We start from the raw sequence: 26,019 nt of genomic DNA on the forward strand, positions 1-26,019 counted from the left end.
AGCTAGTGCTAAGCAGTTCTATTTTTAAAGTGTCCAAGCCACCCAACAGTATAAACCTTGTTTTGTATGACTTTAAATAAGTGTGGTAAGGGTATTTTGTATTTTTCCCATTATCTCCTCAGAAGTAATGATTCCGTTTATAAGTTTAGGGTCAAATGTGTGAGATAAAATGGCTATAAGTCTTTATTCTGTGTAAGATTTTTGATTTATAATGTGTCTGTGGTATGTCGGAAATGGCATTTCGAAACTGTAAGAATCTGTGTCTGCTGTCAGTAAGTGTAGTTGGTTTTTGAATACATTGATTGGTGCTTCTACTGAAAATATGATGCTGTGTTTCGAGCTTTCGTCGCTATGGACTGTTGCTAAGGAGTTAATGCTAAGAATAATGCATTCGCTACCACGCTAGAAACCCCAAGCTTGTACCTGATCTCGTTGTTATACTCGCCAATGAGATCTCCCCAACGTTTTAACTTTGCCTTATGGTTATCTACGCTATTTGCAAATCTAAATGGCTTGTGATCCGTGCATTTTACCACTTTTGAGTACATGCATAGTAACTTCTTAAGCTTTGAAGCGCCCAAACAATAGCGAGCATCTCTCTTTCGATCTCTTTCTTGACAGGGTGCATGAAGTAAAAGTTACTGCACCTCTTGTGTAACTTGAGCCATCGGTAGTCAGTTGGAGTTCATTTCCGAAATCTTACTAGGGTATTTTTAAGTTTCTCGAATGCTTTTTTCACATAAATGCCCAATTTAAAAGCTGTTCTTCTTGACTTGGTTCGGATACACGGCCTTCATCGCCTCTTCAGAGGATGGTTAGGGGTTTTGGTATTTTTGCCTAATCTTTTATAAGCCGCCTATAATAACCTGTCATGCTTAAAAAGGAACGGATATCTTTTAATGTTTTTGGTAATGAAAATGTTGTACTCGCTTTTATTTTATCTATGTTTGTTTTGACTCCATTTTCTGATATTGTATATCCTAAAAAATGTAATTCGTTTTTAAAGAAAAAACATTTTTCTATTTGTTACCCTCATGCTTGCGTTTTGTAGGGTTGAAAACACCTTTTAGAGATTTGACCATGTTCCACCATTGCTAAAGACTATTGTAACGATCTGATTTTTGTGGTCTGCTCAGTAGATTGTGTGTTCGTCCTATCAAATGTATATAAATGTGACCACCCAGTCGCTCAGTAAGAAAGCACAGAATTCACGGGTTCGTAGTGTGTTTATTGCGGGTATATTTTTACAAATGACTTGGTAGCTCGGATGGCCTTGATATCGCCACTTGTGGGCTTTGGTATCTCCGACGGTCCTGGTAGTCTCGACGTCTCGCCTCGTTGACTCCAGTGCTCCAGTCCTGTAGCTCCCTGAAGATCCTTGAAGCTTCCTGAAGGTGCTCGCTCGCTGCTCATCCCTGACGCGTTGACTGCCTCTGAGGACTCGGACTTGCGGAGGGGGGCCAGCCGTGCGGGCTTAGGGAAGCGTCACCGTTCTCAGACTAGGGTGAACAGGTGCTGCGCTCTCCAGGATCACTCCTTTTGACACACCGCCGCCTGTCCCTTGCTCTGTCCCGGATGGTCCCACTGGGGCTTCTGCTCAGCCCGCGCGGACAGTCAAGGCTAAACGCCAGGAAACTGCCTTGCGCTTTACTTCGCTTCTAAGCCTAGTGTAAACGACCGTTCCACCCTAGCCTCACTGTGCTGCTTATTGTCCGGGACGTTTCCGCGTGGCTCAATCTGTCTTGCGTGGCTGTCGTGATGTGGTGGCTGGCTTGCGGAAGACAATGTCTTGCGCACTGCTCCTGGCTGTGCTAGATGCGCGGCTGCACCTAGCGTGGCTTCTGGTACTCGGGGTTTCGGGCTTACGCCGATCCGGGACTTCACGAGTCCAAACCGCAGGGCTCTCCTGGACAGCTCCACTCGAGACCGTACCGACCGACCGCTCTCCCTTCTGGCTTGTTATACTCGGGATTCGGACACGCCGTTCCGGGACTTCACGAGTCGAAACCGTAGGGCTCTTCTGGACAACTCCACTCGTGACCGTACCGATCCACCGCTCTCCCTTCTGGCTTGTTATACTCGGAATTCTCCAGGCGTCACGCCAGGACTTAGTTGATAGGGATAAACAGCCCGCTTTGACCTAGCCGTGTGATGCCCTTTGGACCTCCGCTACCTGCGTCTCAATTCGGAGATTCCTTTTATCCCAATCCCGAATGTCTCGACGTAGCGATCCTGCTCCTTGTAGGCTCCCACGGTGCTGCTTTTCCGATGACTCGACTTGTTGTGGCTCCCTTGCAGTTTACTTCTTGACTGATCTTGATGGTTTGACTCCTCGTGATTATGAAGCCAGCGCCCTGCGGCTTTATATAGGGCCTCCGGGAACCGTTATTTCCCTCTTGCGCACGGTCCGCTGAATCTCTCCGCTCCGGGTCCAACGTCCGTGGCTCCTGTTTGACCCACTTGTCCTTTACGCACCGCCTCCAACCGAAGTTCTGCCTAATTCTGCCGTCCCGCTGGTTCCCGTGATGCATGTGGCACGCCTGTGTGCCGCTCCGCTGCCGAGATGTGGCACCTCTTCTTCCGGTCCAAAGTTCACGGCAGAGTCCAAAGTCCGGTGGAGTTCCGTTATTCTGTTTTGCACACGGCACTCTCGCTCTGCCCGCCAAGTCTCCACTCTCTCATTCTCCGCACCTTGGTCTCAAAACTCTCTCATTCTCCATCCTTGGTCTCCAAACTCACTCATTCTTCATCTATGGTCTCCAAGCGCTCTTATTCTCCCACACTGGTCTCCAAACTCTCTTCCCCTCCAACCGCTCCTCGCCGGGCCGTTACTACGCGAATTCGCCGCGTATCTGGTAAGCGGCCGGCCATCTGTTGTTGCTGCAGCTGGGACTTGTGGGGAGTTATTCAACTCCTCACACTATAATTTCATCTACGTATAGATAGCTAATTTTCCCTCATCTAAAGCTCTTTGAAAATTAAATGGCGAATTTTTCAAGCCGAACGGAAGTCTAGTAAATTCATATTTTCATTATTGTTTTTCTACCTCTTGTTTTAAAGATGTTGGATAATGTTGCCCTATACCGGGTTAGCTGACGAAGTTCTGATTTCACCTTGGTTGTGCTAACTTTGTATCTGGATCTGAAAAGAGGATTTTATGACTTTGTACGAGGGTATTTATAATAGATGCTTGTGATTCAGTCATATGGTTACCTTGCGGTCCGGCTGTATTTACCGCCTGTGTCGCTAATTGATGAATTTTAGTCAAGAACTTTATTATCAAGAACTAATGTATCGTTATTGACACTGTGTAATTGCCTAATATACCGTGGAAAGTTTTAGGTGTATCAAGTAAAAAAAATTGCATGGGTATATTTAAAATATTAGGGTGTTTAAGTATTGAATGTTGTGTTATTTTAGTGCTGCCCAAGAAGGAACAGGGATCTTTTAATGTTTTTGGTAATGGAGAATTTGTAATCTGCAAGTTATTTACATAATCTATAAGTGGGCACACTTTCATTTTTGCCCAGTATAATTGAATGCGAGTGAATATGATAATTTTGACTGTATTGGTAGACAGTGTTGTCACCCATTCTATAGTTGTAGAGCTATTGATCAACATCAAAATTGGTGTGCACTGTACGTTTTTGGTGTACATCTTACTTACCGTACAGTGAGAGAAACTTCATGGCTTGTATGTCATATGCAAGAAAGAGATAATAAGCATTGGTTAATTTTTTTGTTTAAGATTCATTTATTATAAGTCAAAAAGCGTAGCAATTAGTATTATATTAATTAGAAGTAATTCTATTATTTATGTTTCGTTATAAAATGTTCAATACTTAAGTGGCTAATATTGGAATGGATTAACATAATTTGGTTTACCAAGTCTTCAGTGGTGGCAATTTGAGAGCGTTTTTGCCTATTAAATTTTTTGCAACAGAAAAAACACTTTCGTATATTGCACTGCTCGCCGGAGTTGCTAATATCTTGCAGTTAATTTAATAAAGCAACGGAAAACGGCCTTTGTCAATTGACCTTAGATTTTCCGGATATCTCAGGCAGTAAAATATCGGGAACTGCACATTCGGGAACTAAATTATACCCGTTACTCGTATAGTTAAAGGGTATACTAGATTCGTCGGAAAGTATGTACCAGGCAGAAGGAAGAGTTTCCGACCCCATAAAATATATATATTCTTGATCAGCATCACTAGACGAGTCGATCTAGCCATGTCCGTCTGTCCGTCTGTCCGTCTGTCCGTCCGTTTCTACGCAAACTAGTCTCTCAGTTTTAAAGCTATAAGGCTGAAACTTTCCCAAAAGTCTTATATCTTTTGCAGGTATTATATAAGTCGGAACCAGCCGGATCGAACAACTATATCTTATAGCTCCCATAGGAATAATCGGAAAAAAAATGTTAAAAAATTATATCTTTGGTGTTTTTTAACTTATTACCTCCTTTCCTTGGAAATAACATTCTTTAATTAGTTTTGAATTTCGAATTAAATTTTATCAAAATCGGAAGACTATATCATATAGCTGCCATAGGAACGATCGTAAAATTTGTGGAAAAATAATATGAAACAAATTATAGCTTCGGTGTTCCTTAACATATAACCTCCTACGCTTGGATATAACATTTTTTAATTAGTTCTGAATTTCGAATTAAATTTTATCGAAATCGGACGACTATATCATATAGCTGCCATTGGAACGATCGTAAAATCGGTGGGAAAATAATATGAAACAAATTATAACTTCGGTGTTTTTTAACATATAACCTCCTACGCTTGGAAATAACATTTTTTAATTCATTCTGAATTTGGAATTTAATTTGATCAAAATCGGACGACTATTTCATATAGCTTCCAAAGGAACGATCGTAAAATTGGAAATAAATTTTTTAATTAGTTCTGAATCTAATTTTATCATAATCGGACGACTATATCATATAGCTGCCATAGGAACGATCGGAAAATTGGTGGGAAAATAATAAGAAACAAATTATAGCTTCGGTGTTTTTTTTTAACATAAAACCTCTTAAGCTTGGAAATGACATTTTTTTAAATTAGTTTTGAATTTCGAATTCAGTTTTATCAAAATCGGACGACTACATCATATAGCTGCTATAGGAACGATCGGAAAATTGGTGGAAAAATAATAGGAAACATATTATAGATTCGGTGTTTTTCAACATATAACCTCCAACGCTTGGAAATAACATTTTTTAGTTAGTTCTGAATTTCGAATTTAATTTTATCAAAATCGGACGACTTTATCATATAGCTGCCATAGGAACGATCGGAAAATTGGTGGGAAAATAATATGAAACAAATTATAGCTTCGGTGTTTTTTGACATTCCCATTGGGAATATCATTTTTTGTGTTTTTAAATTTAATAAATATAGCTGCAAGGGTATATAAGCTTCGGCTTGCCGAAGATAACTTCCTTTCTTGTTTTTAATATATCCCGAAGCAAAAAACATGATTGGCGCGGTCGGTAGGATACAAGTAATATCCTTTCCAATTACTACCTAAAAAGGACTTAAATCACTTCGCGAAAATAAAAACATTATTTGTATCCGCAAAACGAACTTACCAACATTAGTTAAATCACGAATGAGGATTTCTAGTGTCTAATCCAGCGATAATAAATCTAATTTATTTCGCCTATAATTAAATATATACAGACAATAAAATTTTTGCAATTTTAACCATTATAAATGGAATTGCCATCAACATCAGCAGCCGTAGTCGCAGCAGCAAAAGCATCACAAACCCTTTCAGATGTATCCATGAATAATTTCTTTCTGCAACTAAAACAGATAAATAAATTCAATGGAGACCCACTCTATTTGGATCTCTTTATAAAAGAAGTCGATAAATTAGCTTACCATTACCCTACAACTTCAGAAGGCCAAAATCAAATTATCCAAGCAGCCATCAGGAACCTCCTAGTTGGATAAGCCAGATCACTCTTGATGAGAAATATACCATAGGACTGGAAGGAATTAAGAACCCTACTTATCAGCGAGTTCAACAGCGCAACACCTCCACATCGAATGAAAGCAGAATTGCGTGAGACTAAATATAACAAGAAAGGAAGTTAACTTCGGCAAGCCGAAGTTTGTATACCCTTGCAGTTATAACTATTAAATATAAAAATACAAAAAATGATATTCCCAATAGTCCCAATAGATAATATATCAAAAAACATCGAAGGTATAATTTGTTTCATAATATTTTCCCACCAATTTTTCGATCGTTCCTATGGCAGCTATATGATATAGTCGTCCGATTTTGATAAAATTAAATTCGAAACTCAGAACTAAATAAAAAATGTTATTTCCAAGCGTAGGAGGTTATATGTTAAACAGCACCGAACCTATAATTTATTTCATATTATTTTCCCACCAATTTTACGATCGTTCTTATGGCAGCTATATGATATAGTCGTCCAATTTTGATAAAATTAAATTCGAAGCTCAGAACTAATTAAAAAATGATATTTCCAAGCGTAGGAGGTTATATGTTAAAAAACAGCGAAGTTATAACTTTTTTCATATTATTTTCCCACCAATTTTACGATCGTTCCTATGGCAGCTATATGATATAGTCGTCCAATTTTGATAAAATTAAATTCGAAATTCAGAACTAATTAAAACCTGTTATTTCCAAGCGTATGAGGTTTGTAAGGATGCTTTCTCGGCCGGGATACAGATCTCAGTCGGATCCAGAGTCCTTTACAAGAAAATTTGTAAATCACCGAAACGCCGGACTAGAGGGTTCCACTTCACAGGGGGAACGGGTAACTTTGAGGGGAGTCTTCACCAGAGGTCCTTATTTACGTCGAAGAAAAGCAGATGACGTTGGTTATGCAGAGTCCGATTCCTGGGCTGCGACCTAACGGGCTGGCCGGAGTCTTGCACTTCGCGTCAGAGGCGAAAAATCCACCGGGCTGGACCTTCGGGCAAGGCCAAGCCGGGAGATTACTTTGCGGGCGTAAGTCTTGGGTTTCGCGTCGGAGGCGAAAAATCCACCGGGCTGGACCTTCGGGCGAGGCCAAGCCGGGAGATTACTTGGCGGGCGTAAGTCAGCACGAGGGCGGGGCCGCGCCCGAGCCCCAGGATGGCGAAGGAGCTAGAATTGTGGATAAGGCGGGAGGGGCGTCCACGCGCAAGTCCCAAAACCACGGAGGAGGCGGGAAAACTTGGATTGTGGATACGGCGGGAAGGGTGTCCACGCACGAATTCCACAACTACGGAGGAGACAGGAAGACTAGGCTTGCGGATAAGGCGGGAAGGGTGTCCACGCGCAAATCCCAAAAACTACGGAGGCGGTGGGAAAGCTAGGATTGCGGATACGGTGGGAAGGGTGTCCACGCACGAATCCCACAACTACGGGGGAAGCAGGAAAACTAGGCTTGTGGATACGGCGGGAAGGGTGTCCACGCCCGAATCCTAAAACTACAGGGGAGGCAGGAAAACTAGGCTTGTGGATACGGCGGGAAGGGTGACCACGCACGAATCCCAAAAACTACGGGGGGGCGGCGGGAAAACTAGGTTTGCGGATACGGCGGGAAGGGTGTCCACGCACGAATCCTAAAAACTACGGAGGTAGGAAAACTATTGGACCGGACGGGAAGGGGGTCCACATCCAGGTCCGAAGCAGCGGTGTGAGCGGGGTAAAGTTAGGTTAGCTTTGATACCTGACTGCGAAAAGGAAACACACGATCGAGAGGTGAAATTAGATATTCTTCACCGTTTATTTAATTTGTCCTCACTCGGGTCCGCTACACCGTTTTGAACGCATGAGAATCTGATCGTACTAACCTTAGCCGACTTGCTTATATTTATATGTGTGTGTCTTGTAGTCGTCCGCGTGACCACTCCGTAGAACTTGATCGCCTCCGGTTGGCGATCTCGAGGAGCACGCGCGACTTTCGAAACCTCGCTAAGCCGTGTCCGAATCACACGTCTTTTCCGTTCCGCGATCCCGAGAGAAGAGACCCGCCACGATCGCCGCGTGACCCTCCCTCATTTCCCGGCCTTTTCCTCTATTCTGGATTTCTAGTATTTTCCTACTTCTGGTATTTTAGCTCCTTTGCTTTCCTAGTATTTAACATGTCTTGATGAACTATCGGTTGGCGTTGCCACCCCGGGCTCTGAACTTAGCTATAACTTATTTATTCTTAATTAGACTTAATATTTATTGAAATTCACTGTATTTCTCTTAAAGCTATTATAAAGAAAGTAGTACTTATTGTGGCGCACGCGCCTTCTAGGCGGGTTCGTCACACCCCCCTTTCTTCCCGCGGCGCAATGTAGAGACACCCGTCGTCCTTGATGGTGACGAAGAACTTATAGGCGCCCGCTCCGACGGCTATTCGCACTCGACGTTCACGACCGATACGGGTAGCCACCTTCGACTCTATCTGGCTTATGACGCGTCGGGGTAAGAAGCGTAAATTGTTGCCCCCGATCCAACCTTCTGGTAGCGGGCATAGGTCGTCCTCCGTGTATGCCGACCGGTCTACCTCCGCCGCGGAAGTGGGTGATGCGCTCGCTTCGGTCGCCGGCTGCGCGCGTCTGAGAACCGTGTCAACGGTAGGCTCGGGGAACATAACTCCTGACAGATCCATGAGGACTTGCTCAAGCACCTGATTCTCCCATTCAGTAAGTGGTTCGCCAGGGTGGGCGCAACTGGGGGCTCGTTGGGGGTTCCCATATTCTTGCGTCGTGGACCAAAGGTTCCTCCCGCTCTCCGGGCGAGAACGTTCGACGTAGGCTCTGGAGGGTATGGTCTCAGCCGTCTGGTCCTGCTGAGGCGACGCCACAAAGGAACGTCGAAAGAGGGGCCTTTCTTCTTCATCGTCCTCGGTGTCCGTGACCAACTCGAAGCCGGCCAGATACTCGGAACACGGAACGATCGGTGTTGAGGCTTCGACGTCGCGTCTCGGACTGATAGGCCCCTCGTCGTAAGGCACCCGCATCTCGGGCGTCTGGATCAAGCGGCGTAGGTCCTGTCGGTTGGGCGGTGAGGTTTGGGTTCCCTGGTCGGACACCTCCTGCGGATGGTCCTCTCTTGCTGGGGACGTCTGGACCCCTTGAGAAAGCGTAGCTGGGTCGTCGAAACTGGTCGGGGAGGAGTTCGGATCCCTTAGTAGCTTCCCCCTCTGATTGGGCTGCAACGTCGTACCGTGAACGATCGGCCTCGAGGTTACCTCCTTCGCCGGCTTCCAGTGCCGGGCATGAGGGTGGGGATGGAGGTTCGCCGCATATGGCCCTTGTGCGGGTAGCCCAGGTACTTTTATGAGTACCGAGCGGACGTCGATGCGCATGAGCGACACGTGTCCGGCGTATCTGCACACCTGGTCCTCGGTCAAATGGTGTTAGATGTCTTCTGCGTCCGGGAATTGTGGTTGCCTGGGCCGTGAATACCTCGGATGGCCGGCCCGGGGATCGCGCCTGGTCCACGGGCAGTCCTCCTCCGATTCGGATTGTCGCGACTCGGCGTAGTACGGCTCCCCGGGCCGTCGTCCTTGGGGATGACCGTACGGTGAGCTGTATCCAGAGCGTGGGGGTCGACTGAATCGGTCAGCATCGTGGTCACTGGCGCTATCCTCGTCGACGTCGAGGCGGTACGAGGCTGGTTGGGGCGACGTTGGCTGGTAGCATCGCCGCGACTCCCCGGGTCGGGGATTCCACAGACCTCCGCGAAGTCCAGCAAAGTGTGGGTCGCCGGGATCCTGGGAATCGTCGCCGTCCATTCCCATTGAGCTGCCCTCGGCTTCACCTTCGGAGGTGGGGGACTCCTCCTCCTCTTCTTCCTCACGGCCGTCCCCGTAGTTTGGCCCCGGGTAGAAGGCCTCGGTGTCGCCGGAGTCGTCGGATACCATGATTACCTCGTCCATCTGGAATATTAGTCTAGACTTATTGGTATAACCCTACCTTCTGAACTCCCTACCTAACGGTGTAGCTAACATAGGACCCGTCAAACTTAACCTATTACAAGCATTGATCTTAAAACTATTCCGCGGTTCTGTGCGCTTACCGTGCCGGGTTACTCGCCCCGGTGATGCCGTCGTCGATCGTGTCGGGGGTGTCCACCGCATAGTAGGGTTTAAGCTGTGATATATTGGCGATCCGTCGCCGTCGGTCTCCCGGACGCCGCAGGCGAACCAAGTTTGGAGACGTAAACTTCGCGACGGTATAGGGACCGTCGTATTTGGGAGCGAGTTTGGCGGCGAATCCCTCAGCGGCCTTTGATAAGGGATGTTGTCGTAGTCACACTTGACTCCCTAGCGTTGGTCTCCATTCGCGCCTTCGAAGGTTATAGTGCCTCGCCTGCTCTAGAGATGCTCGTTGTAGATTCGGTAGCACGATGTCGAAGATTCCTTTGAGACGCGACGCCTTGTCTTCAGGACCTGTATGTAAGACCCCCGATCCAGGGGTAAGTTCGTCGTACAACATCGCAGGCCGGCGTAACTCCCGTCCCTGAGTGAGAAATGCGGGAGTATAGCCCGTCGAATCCGATATGCTACTATTGATAGCGAGGGAAATCTCCGGCAACATACTATCCCAAGAACTTTGGTCGTCTTCCGACAGCTGAGATATCAGCGTCTTCACAGTACGGTTGGTCCTCTCGGTGGGATTCTCCTGCGGACAATACGGAGCCGTATACTGCACTTCCACGCCGAGTTTAGTAAAGTAGTCTTTTAGGGCCCGACTTGTGAACAGGGTCCCATTGTCGCACACGAACTTCCGGGGGACGCCCACTCGCCCGAGTATGCGTTCCCGAAACGCTTTCTGTACTACAGCGGCGGTGGCTTTCCGGAGTGGGATCAACTCTACCCATTTGGAGAACACGTCGTGGAAAACAAGAAGCATAGAGTTCCCCTGTTTCGAACGGGGCAGTGGACCCACGAAGTCGGCACAAAGAATGTCAAAGGGTTCGCTTACGACGCGGGTTAGCATTTTCCCTGCTGCTTTGGTCTGAACGGTCTTAAATTTCTAGCACGACTCGCAGTGTCGAACATGGTGTTTTGCGTCGCGGTACATGCCGGTACAGGCGGTTAATCGTCTTTCGGACCCCCAAGAGTCCTGCGTTCGGGGAATCATGACACTCATATAAGACGCGGGCTCTATGGGGAGTGGCGTCAGTCTGTAAAACAAACTTCCGGTCGAAATCCGGACAACCCAACACGGGGGCGGTAGTCAGGCATCTTCTAATCTCTTCCAAGGCGGTTTGCTGTTCTGGTCCCCAGGTCCACTTCTGACCTTTCTTCAGTAGGGCGGTCACTGGTTGTAGGATGGTCGCGAAGCTAGGGACGAACCTCCGATACCATGAGGCCATCCCGATCCATTGGCGGAGTTCCTTCAGGTTGGTGGGGGTCTTCAACCCATTAATCGCGGACACCTTCTCGGGGTCAGTCTGAATCCTTTCACCACTGATCACATGACCGAGGTAAACCAGTTTTTGCTTGAAGAAAGTACACTTCTTTGGATTTATCCTCAAATTTGCCGCCCGCAATCTGCGGAACACTTCGGCGAGGTTAACGAAGTGTTGTTCCTCCGTAGCGCTAATGACAATAATGTCATCTAAATAAGCGAAGGCGACCGGCTCCATCTCCGCCCCGATTACGCTATCCAGAGCACGTTGGAACGTGGCACTGGCGGAGTGCAGCCCAAAGGGCATGACCTTCCATTGGTATAGTCCCCGACCTGGAACGGTGAAGGCCATGTATTGGCGACTACCCCTGGCCATGGGTATTTGCCAATAGCCGTTTTTCAGATCCAACGTAGAGATGTACCGTGCGTGACGCAACTTCTCCAGGATGTGATTGATCCTCGGGACCGGATAGGCGTCGGGCACCGAGTGTGCGTTCAACTGTCGGTAGTCAACGCACATGCGCCAATCGCCAGCCTTTTTCTTCACCAAAACGATTGGTGCGCTGTGTGGGCTCCTGGAAGGCTCGATGGCCCCGGAGCGGAGCAGCTCGTCTACTTGGGTATCGATGACATGTTGCATCGCGGGGTTCCTGGGATAATACCGTCGCTTCAATGGTTTATCGTCGCGCATGACGATACGGTGTTCGGCGACATGCGATACCCCCATGAGACTCTCGAACAAAGCTAACTCCCGGTCGATGAAGCTTTGTTGCCCCAGGCTCAAAGGTACGATTTGTCGCTCTTCGTCGTGCTCTCCCGCTTCCATCCCTACGGGTATCCCAGTGTTGTCTGTCGGAGCCGTGGCTCGCGTAGGCGTCGGGCTGAGAACCTCTGGACCTCCTTGTCTGGCAGTCCCCAATTGGACCTTAAACTTGACAGGGCGTACTGCATCTCCTCGATCGTCCCTCGGTGGTATGAGCACTGGGAGTAACAATGGATCGCCTACCGCTTGTGGCTCGGGCTGCAAGTCAAGGGTGGCTTGCCTACATCGCACGCGCGTTCCTGCGGTCTTGAGGAAATCCATCCCAAGTATCACTCGATCCAACATGGTGGGCATCACCAACATGCGAAATTTCTCGATGCCCCGGTATCAACGGTGGCGTCCACCCATCTCCCTCCCACTTCTATCGCTGCCGTGATGAGCCCACCGTGTATCCTTAACGGGGGGTTTGCTGGGGTCGAGCCGATGCTTCGTTCGTCTCCGCCGCACCCAGATTCCGGCGGAGACGTCCTCCGTTTCCCGAGGCATCCTGACGGCAGCACCCTATGGTTAGAACTCCTACTCGGCCACAATCCCAACAGAAGTCGCGGCGTGGGTTGGGACAGTCTCGACGGAAGTGTCCATTCTCACCGCAGCGGCCGCAGGCCCGCTGCACTTCTACTCGGGAGGTTCCTTGCTCGATCATGCGGTGGGTCACGAGACCTGCCTGTGTAGTACTCTCCGAGCTCCGGAAGGGATTCGGCGATCGTCGAAGTTGCGATCCCTCGCGGTTTCCGCCCGTCACCCCTGGGGCTCCACATTGAATCAACTCGAGTTGTTTGACACTCTCGTACTCGGTAGCCATGTGTGTCAGCTGCTTCAATGACGCGAATTCGCCGCGCTTGATATACAGCCGATACTCGGGAGCCATGTTTTCGTACAACTCTTCCTCTTCTCGGTACCCAGCCTGTTGCAACTTCGTCCTGGGCTCGATCAGGTATGTTTTGAAAGACTCTCCTTTCCTCTGCATGTGAGTGCGAATCTTGTCCTCTAACCTTTCGAAGTATCGAGGAGGTAGGAAGAAATCCAGAAATTCCCTTCGGAAAGTTTCCCAAGAGGCAGATTGCAGATGGCTAGTGCGGAGCCACCGTGCCGCCGGGCCCTCGAAAATTTCGGACATAGCCCGGGGGATCTCATCCGGATTTATCCTATATGTCGTCATCTTCTCCTCGAGTGCGGCGACAAGAGCCAACGGATCTGAGCTACCGTCGAACCGTAGGTTCCACTTATGCATCTTCTCGGGGAGCTAATGCTAAGTGGGAGTCGTGTTACCTCGTAGGCCGGTGGCTGAGCGAACATCTCCTGGCGGCACCCAGACGCCGTGTGTCGTTCCTGGATGTATCCCTCGATGACGCGTTGGAACCTTGATCGACGCGGCGTCAGAGCCGACGGGGATCCGGAGGGACTCCGCAAATTGTCCCATCTCATCGTTCTTCCCCGCAGGGTTGGGGCTCGGGGCCCGACTGCTATACTGTTCCTGCAACTGAGCTAGTCGGGTCCACACCCGCTGTGGGAAGGATCCTGCGCTGACTAGGTTAGCGAACGCCTTCCTGGCCTCCTCGACGGTACCATCCGCTCTAAAGCCAAACTCAACGGCGAGAGAGTTGAGTTTGTCTTTCCGGCGAGCATATATTCAGCGAACTCCTACACCAGGGTTTTTGATCAAATCGGTTTCTTCGGACTCACCGTCTGATTCCTTAGGGGTACTCATCGTCCTGTTTTCCTGGGCGGACTTCTTTCTTAAATCCTCCTATTCCTTCCCGACTCTGGGTAGGGGCAGTCGTCTCGACTCTCCGGGCGACTCTTCCCTTTTCACGGTGGTTCTTTAGGCCACTTGGATAAATGTCCAGCTAGTCTCGGCGTCCCTGTTCGGGCGCCACTTGTAAGGATGCTTTCTCGGCCGGGATACAGATCTCAGTCGGATCCAGAGTCCTTTACAAGAAAATTTGTAAATCACCGAAACGCCGGACTAGAGGGTTCCACTTCACAGGGGGAACGGGTAACTTTGAGGGGAGTCTTCACCAGAGGTCCTTATTTACGTCGAAGAAAAGCAGATGACGTTGGTTATGCAGAGTCCGATTCCTGGGCTGCGACCTAACGGGCTGGCCGGAGTCTTGCACTTCGCGTCAGAGGCGAAAAATCCACCGGGCTGGACCTTCGGGCAAGGCCAAGCCGGGAGATTACTTTGCGGGCGTAAGTCTTGGGTTTCGCGTCGGAGGCGAAAAATCCACCGGGCTGGACCTTCGGGCGAGGCCAAGCCGGGAGATTACTTGGCGGACGTAAGTCAGCACGAGGGCGGGGCCGCGCCCGAGCCCCAGGATGGCGAAGGAGCTAGAATTGTGGATAAGGCGGGAGGGGCGTCCACGCGCAAGTCCCAAAACCACGGAGGAGGCGGGAAAACTTGGATTGTGGATACGGCGGGAAGGGTGTCCACGCACGAATCCCACAACTACGGAGGAGACAGGAAGACTAGGCTTGCGGATAAGGCGGGAAGGGTGTCCACGCGCAAATCCCAAAAACTACGGAGGCGGTGGGAAAGCTAGGATTGCGGATACGGTGGGAAGGGTGTCCACGCACGAATCCCAAAACTACGGGGGAGGCAGGAAAACTAGGCTTGTGTATACGGCGGGAAGGGTGTTCACGCACGAATCCCAAAAACTACGTGGGGCGGCGGGAAAACTAGGATTGCGGATACGGCGGGAAGGGTGTCCACGCACGAATCCCAAAAACTACGGAGGTAGGAAAACTACTGTACCGGACGGGAAGGGAGTCCACATCCAGGTCCGAAGCAACGGTGTGAGCGGGGTAAAGTTAGGTTAGCTTTGATACCTGACTGCGAGAAGGAAACACACGATCGAGAGGTGAAATTAGATATTCTTCACCGTTTATTTAATTTGTCCTCACTCGGGTCCGCTACACCGTTTTGATCGCATGAGAATCTGATCGTACTAACCTTAGCTGACTTGCTTATATTTATATGTGTGTGTCTTGTAATCGTCCGCGTGACCACTCCGTAGAACTTGATCGCCTCCGGTTGGCGATCTCGAGGAGCACGCGCGACTTTCGAAACCTCGCTAAGCCGTGTCCGAATCACACGTCTTTTTCGTTCCGCGATCCCGAGAGAAGAGACCCGCCACGATCGCCGCGTGACCCTCCCTAATTTTCCGGCCTTTTCCTCTATTCTGGATTTCTAGTATTTTCCTACTTCTGGTATTTTAGCTCCCTTGCTTTTCTAGTATTTAACATGTCTTGATGAACTATCGGTTGGCGTTGCCACCCCGGGTTCTGAACTTAGCTATGACTTATTTATTGTTAATTCGACTTAATATTTATTGTAATTCACTGTATTTCTATTAAAGCTAGTATTACTTATTGTGGCGCACGCGCCTTCTAGGCGGGTTCGTCATAGGTTATATGTTAAAAAACACCGAAGTTATAATTTGTTTCATATTATTTTTCCACCAGTTTTAGGAGCGTTCCTATGGCAGCTATATGATATAGTTGTCCGATTTTGATAAAATTTAACTCAAAATTCAACACTAATTAACAAATGTTATTTCCAAGCTTAGGAGGTTATATGTTAAAAAACACCAGATATATAATTTTTTAAAATTTTATTTCCCGATTATTCCTATGGGAGCTATAAGATATAGTTGTCCGATCCGGCTGTTTCCGATTTATATACTACCTTCTAAATATATAAGACTTTTGGGAAAGTTTCAGCCCGATAGCTTTAAAACTGAGAGACTAGTTTGCGTAGAAACGGACGGACAGACGGACACGGCTAGATCGACTCGTCTAGTCATGCTGATCAAGAATATATATACTTTATGGGGTCGGAAACGTCTCCTTCACTGCGTTGCAAACTTCTGACTGAAATCAATATACCCTCTGCAAGGGTTTAAAAACGGTCAACAGTTATTTGCGAGCTATGATTTATTGACATGTTAGGTTAGGTTAGGTTAGGTAAGAGTGGTTGGAGATTAGATACTAATCCCCTCACTTAGGCCACATTGGGCCCCTTGTGATACCACATGATCTCTGAACAGATCCGTTTCCCTAGCCCATGGGTTATCTGCTTTCGCGAAGTATTCTGTTCTTCTTAAGAAACATAAGAGTTTTTGGATGCTTACGCCCTGAATGGCCGCAAGGTTCGGAAGTGTGTAGCTACCTAGGGTTTGAAAGCGCTTTAGGTTGTGCGCTGGGCAGAAGCATAGGAGGTGTTCGATGCTCTCCTCTTCGTCTATCTGTTTGCAGCTGCGGCAGAAGTCGTGGTTACTGAGTCGCAGCCTGAGCGCATGAGTCCCTATAAGACAGCGGCCCGTGAGGTCATTTAGGAGAGTGGAGATGTCCTCCCTGTTGTCCATGCCGCTACTTCGCGGAGCCTCAGCGCTGTTGCAGATGCCCAGCTTTTGGCAAGTAGGTCCAGGGGTTGGACGTCGAGAATTGTGTTTAGTGCTTCAGTGGCGGTGGTGCGAAGCGCTCCACTGATGCAGAGTTCTGCGCTTCCTTGCATCTTGTGAAGGATCGGCAGGTTGCAATTCTTTTTTAGGGAAGGCCACCAAACGATGTTTCCGTAGAGGAGAATGGGCCTGACTATTGCAGTGTATAGCCAGTGAACTATCATAGGGGAGAAACCCCACTTCCTCCCTATGGTTTTTTTACAAGCGAAGAGGGCTATGGCCGCTTTGAGTATGCGATCTAGGATGTTATCTGTCCCGAGGAGCTTTTTGTCAAGGATGACACCTAGGTACTTTGCTTGGTTGCTAAAGGTTAGGCGCGTTTGGTTTAGTTTTGGGGGAATTAGAATTGGTACCTTATACTTCCTTGTAAAGAGAACAAGTTCGGTCTTTTCTGGGTTAACTCCCAGTCCACAGCCAGCCGTCCACCGGGAGAGGGTGGATAAGGCTGTCTCCATTAGATTGCAAAGGGTTTGCGGGAGTCTGCCCTGCAGTAGGATAACCACGTCGTCCGCGTAGGCTACCACTTTAGTGCCCGCCTCTTCTAGAAGTGATAGCAGTTTGTTGACGACTAAAACCCATAGAAGAGGTGAGAGTACTCCCCCTTGTGGGGTTCCTCTGCTGACATTCCTGGTCGAGAGGGCCGATCCCATAGTGGAGTACACTACTCTGCTGGTTAGCATGGTGTGTATGAGTCCCACTATGGGCCGCTCAATGCCCAGTTCAGTCAGAGCACCAGTAACCGCCGTTGGGGTGACGTTGTTAAAGGCGCCTTCTATGTCTAGAAACGCTGCAAGAGAGTATTCCTTATTGCGGAAACCTCTCTCTATACTGTACACTAGAGAGTGCAGGGCAGTATCTGTAGTAGGCTTTGGTCGATGGTTAGCCCGATATGGGTGTCAATTAGCCTCTACAGGGTGTTCAACAAGAAGGAAGAGAGACTAATAGGGCGGAAGTCCTTTGGGTTGGTGTGGGAGGGTTTGCCGGCTTTCGGTATAAAAATTACCTTAACGTCCAGCCACCTTGTTGGAATATGGTTTAGAGCAAGGCAGCCGTGGAAGATGGCTGTCAGCCAGGGTAGGGAAATATCTAGTGTCCGTTGTAGCTGGGCCGGGAAGAACCCATCTGGGCCGGGGGATTTGAAGGGTTTAAAAGAGTTGACAGCCCACTGAATGCGGCCAGGGTTCGAAATGTTGTCAATACTCTAGTCGTCTAAGTTCTCCTCTATGTTGAGGTCCTCCACTACATGGGTGTTCTTAGGGAAGTGGGTGTCTAACAGTAGTTCAAGGGTTTCCTGACTGTTTTCCGTCCAGCTGTCAGCACTGGTTTTTAGATAGCCAATGGTTGCTGGAGATTTTGCTAAAATTCTTCTGAGTCGGGATGCCTCCGCAGTAGAGCTCTTCGTTTTGATATTCTAATTTCCTTTTTGTATAGGCTTAGTTTTGTATGGTATAAATTCCAGGAAGATTCGCTATTGTTGTATTTAGCTCTATTAAATTAAGTTCTACACTCTCTTTTAAGGTTCGCCAGGGTTGCGTTCCACCAAGGTGGTTTGTGCTTTGCTTTGACTGTTCTGCTTGGGCAAGCCCTTTTTAAGGCCTTACCGTAGATACCAGTAAAAGTGTTAACTAGGTTATCTAATTCTTGACCGTTGCGTATGTGCGTCGGTGGAGCGTGTAGGTTCCTGTTGAGGAGATTTTTATAATATCCCCAGTTGGTTAATCTTAGATTAGTAATGTTCTCAGCGGGAGGACAGTCTAGAGTTATTGTAAATTCTATGTATCGGTGGTCTCAGAATGAGTGCTCGATCCCCACCTTCCACGCTTCTAGCTGGTTAACTAGAGGATCAGATATTAGTGTAATGTCTAGTACTTCCCTCCTGTTTCTAGTGATGCAAGTTGGGTCATTACCTTTGTTGCAGATGAATAGATTTGATTGAAGGAGATAGTCGTAGAGTAACTCACCCCTTTCGTTTGTGTTTGAACTTCCCCATTGTGTGTGGTGTGAGTTAGCGTCCCCACCCAGGATGAGTTCCTTAGATGAGTGTGTATGTATGAGTTGTTGTGTAGTGGTGTTTGGTAGTGGCCCTTCGTAGTCGTGAGCCAGATAGAATGATGCTATGGTGTGATGAGTGTTTTTGTCTAGCTCCAGTCTGACCGTGGTGAGGTCGCCTTCGCTGAACAGTGGAATAAGAAATGTGTTAAAGTGTGTCTTTGTAAGAATGCAGGTTCTGGTTTTACCCTTATCCTTGGTGTAAAATAGCTTGTATAGGGGGGTTGATAAGCCACAGATGTTGTTACCAACAATCCATGGCTCTTGAATGAGGACTACGTCTATGTTGCCTGTTGCCAGGCGGGTGAGGAGCTCAGCGGATGCTGCCTTGCTAAGGTGCAGGTTAATCTGCAAAAACTGCACCATCTTTGGGACCGAGGTCGGGCTGGGTACCCTCCGCTTCCTCCGCTATGTCCTGGAGAACAGTGCGCTCTGGTCGGGTTATGTCCTGAGTGCACAGCTGCTTCAGGCTCTCTGTCAGCTCCGAGTCGGTTGACACGTAGCCGGTGAGGGTGGCCTCCTCATGTTCCAATTCGTCGTCGCCAGGTTGTCTGCCGCTAGCTTATCTGTGTCATAGATACGTTGCTGCACCTTATCGAGCCCGTAGCTCGCCCGGTTTTGTTGGGCTGCGAGGGGTTCCAAGCAGGTCTGTTTCAAGAGGATAACCACGTTCATGGTGACGCGCTCGGTTTTCTCCACCTTGACCACCCTCCAACCGTCTGTTGGAAGCTTCGGGTTGAACCTGGTCAGCAGGCTGAGTATAGCCTCTGGTTCCGATGGTTCCGACGGCAGCCACACCCTCGCTCTCGGTCGAGACGGGATGTCTGCGGCCTTGCAAACTGCCAGCTTGGCCCCGTGGCAGACCTCGCCGACCTTGTTAATGGCAGCCTTGTAAAGTGCTGCCGATCTCTCGTCTTCGCAGGCGATCAACTTAACATTGCCCTGGTACCACCCTGCATCTGTGCAATTGGGTGACGGACCTGTGTTCTCGTCCAGCACTTTTAAGGCCACTGACGCAAGGGCCCGTCTACCCAGACCCCATTGGTTCCTTGAGTTCCTACCGCCTTCATCGCTCTGGTCGATGACTCCAATGATCTTCCGATCCTTTACCACTTCAGCAAAGGATCTCGACCATGTGCCGCGGTTGGTTACTTTGGCCTTCTTGCTCGCTGGTTGAGCTGTCTCCATCGACCTCTCTTGCTTGTTGCTGTTGCTGGTGGTCATAGCGATGTCGAAGTCTGGGATTACCGCCTTTGCCCAGGCTATGTCCTCTTGGATTTTTAGGTAATCCAATTTTAACGTCTGATCCTCACGTAACGGGTTGGTGGCCAGCCGTTTGAGGATCCGAAAAGCTTTCTTTCGTTCAAGAGGTCCTGCCTGGTTAGGTGGTATCCTCTTGAACTCCTTTGCCCTGGTACTCACCACGAGACCGGCTTTGGCGATCCCCTCAGGTTATAGTAGCTGGTTAGCCACACCTACGCTGGTGGGAGGCTTGGGCTTGTCGTTGTGGTGAGCTGGGCTTAGCCGGCTGCGTGTTTCGCTGGCCTTGGCAGGGGTGGACGTCACAGGGACTAGGGTAATCGGAGCCGTGATCTTGCTCTTCTTGTCGTCGTTGGTTACGACTTCCGACTTTTTAAGAGTGTCGGGCTCTTTTTTGTTGCTATTATTTGTTAATTTCTCTATATTTATTCCCACGAGCTGCGGAGAAGGGACAGGTCCACCCGGGCAGAGATCCGCTGTACCAGGGTAAGGCTGAATTAGAACAGGCGATCGCCACTTGCCTGAGCTCACCGTTTGAGACTGAGTTTTTTGATGACTCGGGCTCCCAGCCAGATTGACACCTTAAACCAGCCCGGGGTGAGATGAGTTGTGTGGGTAGGGAAGAGGTAGGTTCAAAGAGTGTTTGAAGGGGGTATGTGTAAGCTATTTGTCGGAGGCGGCAGCACAAGCGCGACGTCGGTACTGCTACGGCGCAGATACCCGCTGACTGTCCGGGGCTACTTATTTACGCTTAGTGCTGGGGGCATGGCGGTAGCAGGGTCGTGTCCAACTTCCACGCTTATTCGTAGCTACCCTGGAGAACCAGGGCGCTCGCTATCCGCAACCTGCGACCCGTTCGGTAGCCTTCAGCTCGGCGCCCTTCGAGTCATCCCACTAGCTCTTTTGCCACTTAAAAAATTATGAAACATCCGATTATATATTATCAAACAACTAAGAACTCACATTGGGTAATATAAACATTTTAAATTCGTTCATTAAAATTAATAATACCAAAATATATATAACCTTTTTATTATTAATTTTAATCATTATATATTTGATTTCTCTACCTATTCTTAAATAAAACAAGGAAGAACGCTATAGTCGAGTACCTCGACTATCAGATACCCGTTACTCAGCTAAAATGACCAAAGGAAAATGGAGATATGCAGCAAAGCGAGGTTGAAATGCGCCACCTACCGGCGGTAGACAGATTTAAGCGTTGTGGGCGTTAGAGTGGGCGTGGCAAAGTTTTTTTTGGATCAATCGATAGGTATTGACAAGACCAATACATTTCAGTTAAAATTTTTTATCTAGCATGAATATTGTGGGCGCCACAGGCTTGGGCGGTTTGTGGGCGTTAGAGAGGGCGTGGCATATTCGCGTGACAAACTTGCGCTGCGCTCAAGCCTACGGAATCTAAATCTGAATTCCCATTTCTCTATCTTTGATATTTTCCGAGATATCTGCGTTCATATTTACGATTTTTTGAAGTTTGTGGGCGGTTTGTGGGCGTTCAAGTAGGCGTGGTAAACTTTTTTTTGGGTCAATCGATAGGTATTGATGAGAACAATACATTTCAATTAAAATTTTTATTCTAGCATGAAAACTGTAGGAGCCTCAGTTTTGGGCGGTTTGTGGGCGTTAGAGTGGGCGTGGCACTCTGCTGAAACAAACTTGCGCTGCGTAAGAAGCTCAGGAATCTGCACGCCTAATCTCAATAGCCTAGCTCTTATAGTTTCCAAGATCTCAGCGTTCATCCGGACGGACAGACAGACGGACAGACGGACAGACGGACATGGCTAGATCGACTCGGCTAGTGATCCCGATCAAGAATATATATACTTTATGGGGTCGGAAACGCTTCCTTCTGCCTGTTACATACTTTCCGACGAATCTAGTATACCCTTTTACTCTACGAGTAACGGGTATAAAAATATATTTGTAACCAAAAAACAACGGCCAAAACTTTAGAAACCTATTAACGAAGAAATTTTTTTAACAGAATTAAGAGATCGCTTAAACGAAATTCATAATGAATCGGGACAATCCATTTTAGAAGGCCCTGTTAGTGTGGCGCAAGCAAACGTACGGCCGTGACAAACAGTGTGCCGTATTCGCTTTTAGTTGTGAGCACGTCCTCTATAACAGTCTTTTGATAAATGAAACTCGTTTAAAAGAGAAAACGCAAGTGTTTTCCGTAAATTTTTAAATTAGCAATTTTGCCAAAATTGCAATAGAAAAATGGACATATTCACTATGGATGGACAAGTTCGCTTGGATTTAATTGGAAAGGAAAGAAAAGTAAAGCCGAAAAGGTAATAAGATGGACGTCAAAAATTACATTTTCTTTAAAAGGCACAATACGCCAGAAAAAGGATGCAGCAGATATCTCTCTCGGTTTAGAAACATAATTTGAGGTTACTGGTACAAGCGGCAAGCAGAGCTGCTCGTAAGACTTCACCATGCAAGGAAGCACAGCACAATTTGTGGTTTCACAGATGTGTTTTAAAGAGCAATGGTCTTCCGATTCCATAATTTCGTCGGTAAATTTAAACACGCGCATTCAGAAATATAAGCGACATAAGTCATAGCATTGCTATCATCATGCGACTTGAAATGTACAGAGTGATTTTTCGGGATTTTATCTAGGGATTTTATCAAAAAACAAGGAAGAACGCTATAGTCGAGTACCTCGACTATCAGATACCCGTTACTCAGCTAAAGGGACCAAAGGAAAATGGAGATATGCAAGCAGCAAATGCTCCACCTACCGGCGGTAGACAGATTTAAACGTTGAGGGCGTTAGAGTAGGTTTGGCAAAGTTTTTTTAAATCAATCGATAGGTATTGACGAGACCAATACATTTCAGTTAAAATTTTTTATCTAGCACGAAAATTGTGGGCGTCACAGGCTTGGGCGGTTTGTGGGCGTTAGAGTGGGCGTGGCGTATTTGCGTGACAAACATGCGCTGCGCACAAGGCTACGGAATCTAAATCTGAGATCCCAATTCTCTATCTTGGATAGTTTCCGAGATATCCACGTTCATATTAACGATTTTTTGAAGTTTGTGGGCGGTTTGTGGGCGTAAAAGTGGGCGTGGCAAACTGTTTTTTGGGTCAATCGATAGGTATTGATGAGAACAATACATTTCAGCTTAAATTTTTATTCTAGCATCAAAACTGTAGGAGCCACAGTTTTGGGCGGTTTGTGGGCGTTAGAGTGGGCGTGGCACTCTACTGAAACAAACTTGCGCTGCGTAAGAAGCTCAGGAATCGGCACGCCAAATCTCAGTAGCCTAGCTTTCATAGTTTCCAAGATCTCAGCGTTCATCCGGACAGACAGACAGACGGACAGACGGACAGACGGACAGACGAACATGGCTAGATCGACTCGGCTAGTGATCCTGATCAAGAATATATATACTTTATGGGGTCGGAAACGCTTCCTTCTGCCTGTTACATACTTTCCGACGAATCTAGTATACCCTTTTACTCTACGAGTAACGGGTATAAGAAGTACATATTAAATAACAAAGAACATAAAAATTTTTGTTTGGGGGGGGGAAGGCGACCACTAAAAAAAACAAGAAAGGAAGTTAGCTTCGGCAAGCCGAAGCTTATATACCCTTGCAGCTATAATTATTAAATTTAAAAACACAAAAAATGATATTCCCAATGGTATAAGATAATATGTCAAAAAACACCGAAGCTATAATTTGTTTCCTATTATTTTCCTACCAATTTTCCGATCGTTCCTATGACAGCTATATGATATAGTCGTCCGATTTTGATAAAATTAAATTCGAAATTCAGAACTAATTAAAAAATGTTATTTCCAAGCGTAGGAGGTTATATGTTAAAAAACACGGAAGCTATAATTTGTTTCATATTATTTTCCTACCAATTTTCCGATCGGTCCTATGGCAGCTATATGATATAGTTGTCCGATTTTGATAAAATTAAATTCAAAATTCAGAACTAATTAAAAAATGTTATTTCCAAGCGTTGGAGGTTATATGTTGAAAAACACCAAAGCTATAATTTGTTTTCTATTATTTTTCCACCAATTTTCCGATCGTTCCTATGGCAGCTATATGATATAGTCGTCCGATTTTGATAAAATTTAATTCCAAATTCAAAACTAATTAAAAAATGTTATTTCCAATTACGGAGGTTATAAGCTAAAAAACACCAAAGATATAATTTTTTACAATTTTTTTTTTCGATTATTCCTATGGGAGCTATAAGATATAGTTGTCCGATCCTGCTGGTTCCGACTTATATACTACCTGCAAAAGATATAAGACTTTTGGGAAAGTTTCAGCCCGATAGCTTTAAAACTGAGAGATTAGTTTGCGTAGAAACGGACGGACAGACGGACAGACGGACAGACGGAAAGATGATGCTGATGATGCTGATCAAGAATATATATATTTTATAGGGTCGGAAACGTCTTCTTCACTGCGTTGCAAACTTCTGACTGAAATCAATATACCCTCTGCAAGGGTATACAAATAATTTACGTAAATTTGTTGAAGAATTAGAAGAACAGACAAGTAGAATTTGTTGTAAATTGAGCCTAGACAATAATCCATCAAACACAGTTCTGGTTTCGAGGACATTGAGTGATACATTAGCTGAAGTGATTCGTGAAAAATTAGCAGTCAAAACTTTTATTACGTTGAGTAAATTTGATATTTCGTCTCCTCTTAAATTAAAACAAGCTGCCCAAGCTGTAGGAATGTTTGAAGATAAATCCATAAACAATCGTTCTTATATGTTCCAAAACTCTCAGGAAGATGATGAATTTCAGGATTTTAAAACATCAAAATCATAATCAAATAGAAAACCCAACTATCATTCAGATAATAACCAAGGGAGTAGATTCCAAAATAACAATTATCAAAACAAATATAACAACAACCAGCAGAGACAGAATAGATTCGACTCTAATAGAAATTGGGGTATCAACAATAATTCTAATAATAATAGTTCAGGAAATAATTATTATCCTAAAACTTTTCAAAACAATCAAGGACAGGGTAACCAAAGTACTCAGAGTACCAATGTTCCCCAAAAACGTCCCCGAGTTTCAGATTCAGATCAACAACGTAAGTCTGAGCCAATGGACACACTTAAAAATTTTCAGCCAACAGCGTCGGACGAAACACCACAGCCATAGAAATTAAAATTGATAATAAACCATTCCTCTGTCTTATCGATACAGGATCAAGCATAAGTTTATTTAACGAAAACTTCTTTAAGTACCCAATTAAAACTAACTCTACTAAAATTGAAACAATATGTGAATCTGTATCTTTGATTAAATATATCACTGTGGACGGCAGTACACGTAGTGGCGAAGCGCGCAAGAGAGCGTGCGAAGACAACTACTATATATAGCCGCAGAATTTAAAATCTGCCATTATGGTCCGATCGTAACGAGTGATACACCAATCGAAAGGTATTGCAAAAACTAAGAAGATTGCATACCAAGACTTTCGAAATATAGATTTGTTTGGGAGAAAAGGCGGTGAAAGTGTAAAAAGTAAGTAAAAATTTAGAAAATTTGAGCTGCTGGATACGGTGGGGATAAAAGCCCCCGGCTATTTAGCTAGTTTTATTCTTATTGAGAATTCGCGTCGAATGACACCTCATTTGTTGAAATCCAATGTCCCGTTCAAAAGTAATTCAAAAAACAAGATTTTCTTCTTCTACCCAAAATGAAAATGTTTGTCCGTTTGTTTGTGGGTTTGTATGCATCCCATATTAGTTGTAGGGTTTTGGAAACTCAATGGGTGTATAAAGTAGCTTGAAATATAAAACTTTTGTTCTATGACTTTTGGAAAAACCCGCTAGATTAGCGGAAAATCAAAAAAAAAAACAGATTTAAAATGCTTATAGTATCTAAACAACTAATGCTACAGAAACGTGCTATATATCTCTGAAAAGATAATTTAGTTTGCTAAATACTCTTTATATATTAAAATTGTCTGAATATAATAGTTATGACAAAAAGTTATTTTTTAAAA

This window comes from Drosophila subpulchrella, unplaced genomic scaffold, assembly GCF_014743375.2.
Source record: "Drosophila subpulchrella strain 33 F10 #4 breed RU33 unplaced genomic scaffold, RU_Dsub_v1.1 Primary Assembly Seq31, whole genome shotgun sequence".
Classification (NCBI taxonomy): domain Eukaryota; kingdom Metazoa; phylum Arthropoda; class Insecta; order Diptera; family Drosophilidae; genus Drosophila; species Drosophila subpulchrella.